This window comes from Oryzias melastigma, linkage group LG11, assembly GCF_002922805.2.
Source record: "Oryzias melastigma strain HK-1 linkage group LG11, ASM292280v2, whole genome shotgun sequence".
Lineage (NCBI taxonomy): Eukaryota > Metazoa > Chordata > Actinopteri > Beloniformes > Adrianichthyidae > Oryzias > Oryzias melastigma.
Genome location: NC_050522.1, coordinates 6,345,166 through 6,351,763, shown reverse-complemented (window position 1 = coordinate 6,351,763; position 6,598 = coordinate 6,345,166). Strand labels below are relative to the sequence as shown.

Below are 6,598 nucleotides of genomic sequence, written 5' to 3'. Positions count from 1 at the left end.
CCTCACTCTTACTTGAATTAGATGTGCTGGATTTGTTTGAAATTCTGATGCCAGTGAGCCTTGCTGTCAGTTTTATCAGTGATTTGTGCTACCTGGGCGACTTTTGTTTGACTGAGACAGAGAATAATCAGTGCCAGAACACCAGCCTCGCCTGTTGGCTGCCAGTCAGTCTCTGTCTGCACTCAGAACTCACTGTATTTTATTCTTTTATTTCTTTTTCTCAAAAGATTTTGCTAGAATTTTTCTGGGTTATCCTTAAAATATGTTAAATTAATAAGCAAAACCTTTATAAACTCTTTAAAAAACCTGTTAGATGAAGACAAACAAAAGTGTAACACATTGATTGAAGCAGGTTTGGTCAAAGTGACCTTGCTGTTAAAATTCAACATCTGAAAATGTACCTCAAGAGTCAGACAAAGTGAGTATTTCAGAAATTCACATTGGATTTTCGAAGACAATCATATTTCTTTTGAAAGATATGCTCAAAAAAAGGAGTAAAAACAAAAATACAGATATATGTAACAATTGTATTTGATTATTTAGATGATGGCAACAAATGTTCCAAATTGCTAGAGTAATTTAAGATATATATCTTTATGTTTTTAACACAAAATTGAGGCCAGATTGATCCCATTTGAGGATATTCTTCCAAATCTTTGGAATTTGAAGCATTTATATTTTCAAATTCCAGGTATTTCTAATAAACATATGTGTTACATGAGCCCATTAGATTTTCTAAGAAAGTCTGTTTGCTTTTTAAGAAAATGTAGCCTTTGTATCACTATCCCTTTTTTCCATAAGTGGCTTAAAAATGTATATGTATATACAGTATCCCCCCCTTATTTGTAGAGGTTAGGGACTGGAGGCATCCGCGAATATACCGAATCCGCGAATGTGGAGAACCCCCCCGAAGGATGTCCATACTCATCAAAAACACTTTTGATTACGCTTTGTAAAGCAGTTATTAAAGAACATTGGAATATTCCACAACACAGTGTTTTTTTAAATTCAGAACCAAAAGACTGTTCTACAGTGACAGCATATTTATGCATATAGATGAAGAAAATGACTTGGTCTCGCTGTGCATCAATATAAGGAACGCACGTTTCCTCCATCAAATAATACCCACTGGCTAATGAGGATTATTCTCCGCGATAATCTTCAAGATATCAGGATTTTTTTCTGTCGCTTCTGAGTTAGCTGATGCCATTTCTCCATGCAGGGAGAGAGGAGGAGGCACTCCCCTCACAGAGGGGAAGCGCGGATGGGTGCTCGCCCTCCGCGCTTCAGAAGAGGCTCTGCTGTGTGGAGATAAACCTCACCACCTCCTTCGGTCGCAAAAGTTTCATATTAGCGTCTCAAGTTGTCTGAGTTTTTTTTTGACCAACCAGAAGAGTCGTGACTCAAAAAAAATCTGCGAATATGTGAAACCGCGAATAAAGAAACGCGAATAGACCAGGGAACACTGTATTATATATATATATGTGTATATATATATATATATATATATATATATATATATATGTTTGCATACCTTTTATAGTCCGTTTACTGTTATTATTTTAACATCTATTTTGATATAATCCTCTTTTTATCGTGCAGCATTTTTGACAAATGCAGACAGCGAGCGAGGTCTTTGTTAGAATACTCACTGCTCCACTTTACAATCTGAAAGTTTTGGGCCCCTGAGTTTTGTGCTGAAAAATAGGTCTTTAATATTTCATTCTATAAGGCACAGATTGCTGGAAACTATGACAGTAAACGGTCCTTTTCGGCATTGTATAATTTATATAACATTGAAAGTTTGCTTCCCCATAGTTGATGAATAAATTAACTGGAGTATAAGAGCAAAGGTGAGGCATCCACTGCTTGTAAAAGTTGTCTGTTCCCGTCAAAAAGCACAAAGAATAAAAAAAAAAAACATCACAGAGGAAAGCTCAAGGATAAAAAATGAATTTGTATTTGTGGTCTAAAATCCATCCAGCAGGAAAATGCTCCATTTATTCCTGCTTTCTGCCTGGAAATGATGGCTTTTCTGGCTGGTGTCCAGTTTGTGGCACAGCAGATAAAAATGAGTCCTTGGTTAAATGCTAAGAGCATTTTTAATGGCATTTTGTATGATGATGAATGCTGAATAATAAGAAAAGTGCAGTCTGCAACATTTATCAGTTAAAGCTTAAAACCATCTCCCTTGTTTCACTGGTCAGATCTTCAAGACTCTTTTATGTTGGCTTTGTGTGAAACTTTTAAGCCCAGACATTGAAAGCGGTTTGTTCCGGCACGAATATGTGGGAGATTCAGGACAAAACTACCAAGGGAACCAGTGTTAACAGTAAAATGTTGCATAAGAAATGTCACATTCAGTCATCAAATCCCTTCCAGACCCTCAGAAAAACAGTATGAAGTTAACATCGAGTCTGAAACTACATTAGAAAAGTGCTATCAGATTTACATTGAAAAATGTTTTGGTTTTTTTCAAATAACATTTTTAGAACTAACTTTATTTATAAAATGTTGTATTCCAACAACCTTGACAGAAGTTCTCAATTAAACGGAATGATCTAATTTTGTTAACACTTGTAATCGGTGGGTTTACCGATTCCATCAGCTGTTTACAATGAGATAAGAATGACACTGACCCCTCATGAGATAATTTAATTAAAAAAAGATTTCATAAAGTTTTTAGCTTGAAATCTTTGTTTTTAAAAAAAAGAGTTATGACGCATAATTGTAATTTACTTAAATCTTTGGATCTTTGAGTTTTTTAGACAAATTTCACATTGTTCATGACCTTGTCTTTTCATATTTATGCACTTTTATTTTATTATAGCAAATTATGGGAAAAAGCTTTAAAAGGTCAAGGACTACGGATTATTTTAGGAGGCGCTAACTAATGGAGAGGGACCTGGTTGCAGGCAAGATGGTGCCCAAACATAACAACAAACTGACCCAAGGAAACGGACCTTTCAATAGAACCCCAGCGGACAAATAAAGAATATCCGTTTTGGAATGGACCATGCATCGCCCAAAAGGGGGGCCAGAGCCCTTCAACCTAACCCTTACCATTTCCTGGTATTGGAGTCTTCTTTTGAACTTCGCTTTCTGGCTAATGTTGGTCTGGCACCATCTTGGAGCCACGTCGTTTTCTGTGGCCAGGTCCTCTTGCACTAATGACTAGAGTGCTGCGTAAGGTCACATCCATTTGGCAATGGTACGTTCCATTTTCATGATGTCCCTGAAGGTGGCTGTACGAGCCTCAAGGAAAACACTAAGACACACCTGTACTCCTTTTAAGACAGCCGCTCTCGTCAACAATCCTTCCCGGGCCGGGACAACCCAAAGACCTGAAGCACTACAGAGTTTGATCCATACGGGTGCATGTTTCTAAGGCAGGGGTCTGCAACCTTCAGCTCTGAAAGAGCCATTCGGGTTGATTTCTTACTAAGTCTTCCTTCACCCTTTAAAAAAAAAAGAAACATTAATTTGTATTTATGCTATTGTTCTAACAAGCATAAATGAACTGTTGTTTGTTTTTTATGAATAAAACACAAACATTAAAAGATGATAGCCTTTTGAAGTTCCTTTCAAAATAAAAGACACACTATATGATCATTTCAATGCAGCAACAGTAGCAAGTGTAATATCCACAGTGCATAAACAAAAACAGTTAGTTTCACCGATAGTAGTGCATCTCTATCAGAAGTGTAAATCTAACAAACCAAAATGAAGTCTGAGCTAATAAAGTACCCCTGCCATATTTTTCGAACACACTTAAAATTCCTTCATTTTTTCAAAAATAGTAAATGTGCTTAATAATTCGGTGCGCCTTCATACTAACTTGATTTCTCTGTAGTACAGGACAGGACGCACAAAAACGTGTCAAAATGTTGTAGTTTGACTTGTGATGCTGTCCTTTTATTATTTGTAAATGAGTTAAAGTTTGAGATAGTTTACTTTTTTCCCCTTTACAACTTTCTCACTTCTTACTTTATAGTTTAACTTTTAGAAACATATTTATTTATCTATGGTAAAAGAGCCACATGGCTCTGAAGCCGCAGGTTGCAAACCTCTGGCATAAAGCATAAACATAAGGCAACATTCAACCAATAATTAAGAAAGAATTAAATCTCAATTAAAAATATTTTCCCAACAGTATAAATATTTGTACAGAGCATTTCTGAGTATTATTTTGCAACGTTGAGAGAGAGAAACATAAAAAAACAAACAAAAAAAAAAACTGCTTTTGTCCTTCATCTCGCCTACTTCTTTGGACTTAAATTTCAATTTGACTTTACATTCAATTCAATACCAATGCATTATGTTTTATTTTATTTTACCTGTTGTCTTTTTATTTTATTTTCTTTTTTTTTTAAATAAGATGGGCGAAAAGATCTCCAGTTGTCTGGACCTGCTGCAAACCGCATGATTTATCTTATCATTTGTGTGTATGTGTAACCTTTTAGTGGATTTTGAGTGCTTTTGAAGGACATGTTTGTAAAAGGCCAAGGTCCAGAACTGCCAACTTAAAAGTCAATAGTTTTATTGAGTGGTTTTGTGCCCTGCAGCTCAAGTCTGTGTTGAACAGAAAAATCCCTGCTCAATCAGGGCAGCACCGACTTTGTTTCAGCTTTTTTAATTATCCATAAACACATTTAACAAAAGATTACTGTAAAAAGTTAAAATTTAACACACTTATTCAGTTGCATCAAAAGTTTCTTCTTTTTTGTTGTTTCCCATTTTTTTGTGTCTTCTTCCCATTTCCACTGACACATACTGACTTTGTTTTGATGTCCTCTGGTTGGCTGGTTTCCCTCTGATCTTCCCTCAGTCATAAATCACTGTTACTCTAACTGTAGCATGGAGAAACCAGCTGCCAGCATCAACGACTCTGCGCAGATCTGTCTGCTGTTTGCGCAAAGGAAGGGTGAAAAAGAGCAACAAAGAGTATATGGATGTGTTTGCCATTTCAGAGAGCGCGTTTCGCAAAAGCTGGTTGTGAAGCCTTCATCTCACAGTACATCCAAAGGCTGAATCTTTGCATGAGTGTGAGTGTGTTTTGTATTAGTGTGCTTCGATGCCCTTGACCAGAGCCGAGAGATGCAGCCTGCCGGACTGCATCTACTCTGAAAATGAATGCCAGGGGGTCAGACTCGAGGGCTTTGCATTGTAGTGCTGCACTGCAGTCATAATATGTGTGGAGAGAACGCAAAAAGGAAAGAATTCAAGGAAAGAGAGAGCGTAGAAAATCAAAAATACTCACTCAGGCATCCAGAGACACAAGCTAGAATTTAGAAAATGCTAGAAACCCAATAGGGGTTTTGTTTTGTCCCCTCTAGGAAATTCTTTCAATATTATATTTATGTTCAACTACAGAGTAAATATTGTGTAAAATAAGTTTGTCTTAATTTAAAGACAAAAAAAAATAAAATAAAAGAGAAAATGTATGAACATTTTTCTAAGACTAAAGCCCTTCCATATCATTTATATATAAATATAAAAAATATGAAAATGTGTAGAAAAGCAACATATACATTTTTACAGTTTCTGTGTTTTAAAAAGTCAAAACTTTTACAATAATCACAAAAAATGAACACTTGCAAAGTAATTTTTTAACATCTGCACAACACATTTAAAGTGCTAACAGTGAACAGTTTAAGTGTAAATGATAATACGAGAAAAAATAAAAACTGAATTGAGAATATTGAAGCATTATTTGAGCAAGGTTTTGTTACTTGATTCGTTCAATCTTGTATTATCACTATCTTTTATCTGAACATATTACAAAAACGTAAAATTGATTCGGAACTTTACAAAATGTGTTACTGAACTTAGAAAAATACAAAAGGCACTTGAAATGCAGTTTGCCGATTCAGTTTCTTTTTTTTGTTTGTCAGTTGATGTCAATGACTCTTCCTCCTGCCTCTTACTGGGGTAGTTCTGTTTTGAGGACTTTATTGGATAACTTGTTGCCGTCCAAACCCATTATAATCTTCTTCAGAACCTCAAATGTGTATTTCAACTCTGGTCGGAAGCTCAGATTTAGAGCACACACAAGACGAAAGAAACATTGAAACTGCACGTTTTAGATCATCCAAAATAATTCCTACAGGTCATCACTTGGGTCGGCACCCGTGTGTTGGATCACAAAGATCCCCAAGACTGTCTCCCAGAGCCTCTTCTGAGTTTTCATCACTCTGGAAAACAAAGGGGGGAAAAAATTCCATTAAAATGTAAATACGTGAATTGTTGTTAAAAACTAAAGTAGTGTATGGGGTCAAATTGGGATCATATTAAAGTAGGGGTGTAACGGATCACTAGCCACGGTTCGGCCCACACGTGTACCACGCATCACCCCCCCTTAATAAGGCTTTAGCATATATTTTTAGATGTATTTGATTTTAGTTCAGTTTTTAAAAGTAATGACCCACAAGAAAACAAGTTGGGACAATTTACAATGTACAAAAGGAAAACTAAACACATTGTTTGAAATTGAGACAATTCTGCTTTATTTTTATTTATTTAGTAGTTTATTTGACAATGTGCGAAAAACACTAAAGATGCTTCACACTAGATCAGTGTTTTTCAACCTTTTTTGAGC

At 35.8% G+C, this 6,598-nt stretch overlaps 1 protein-coding gene across 5 annotated transcripts in view; it reads left to right on the top strand.

The window, feature by feature from the left end:
- col16a1 (collagen, type XVI, alpha 1) overlaps positions 1–6,598 on the top strand; it is a 110,303-nt gene that overhangs the window by 22,227 nt on the left and 81,478 nt on the right. The gene's annotated exons all lie outside the window — the stretch shown is intronic.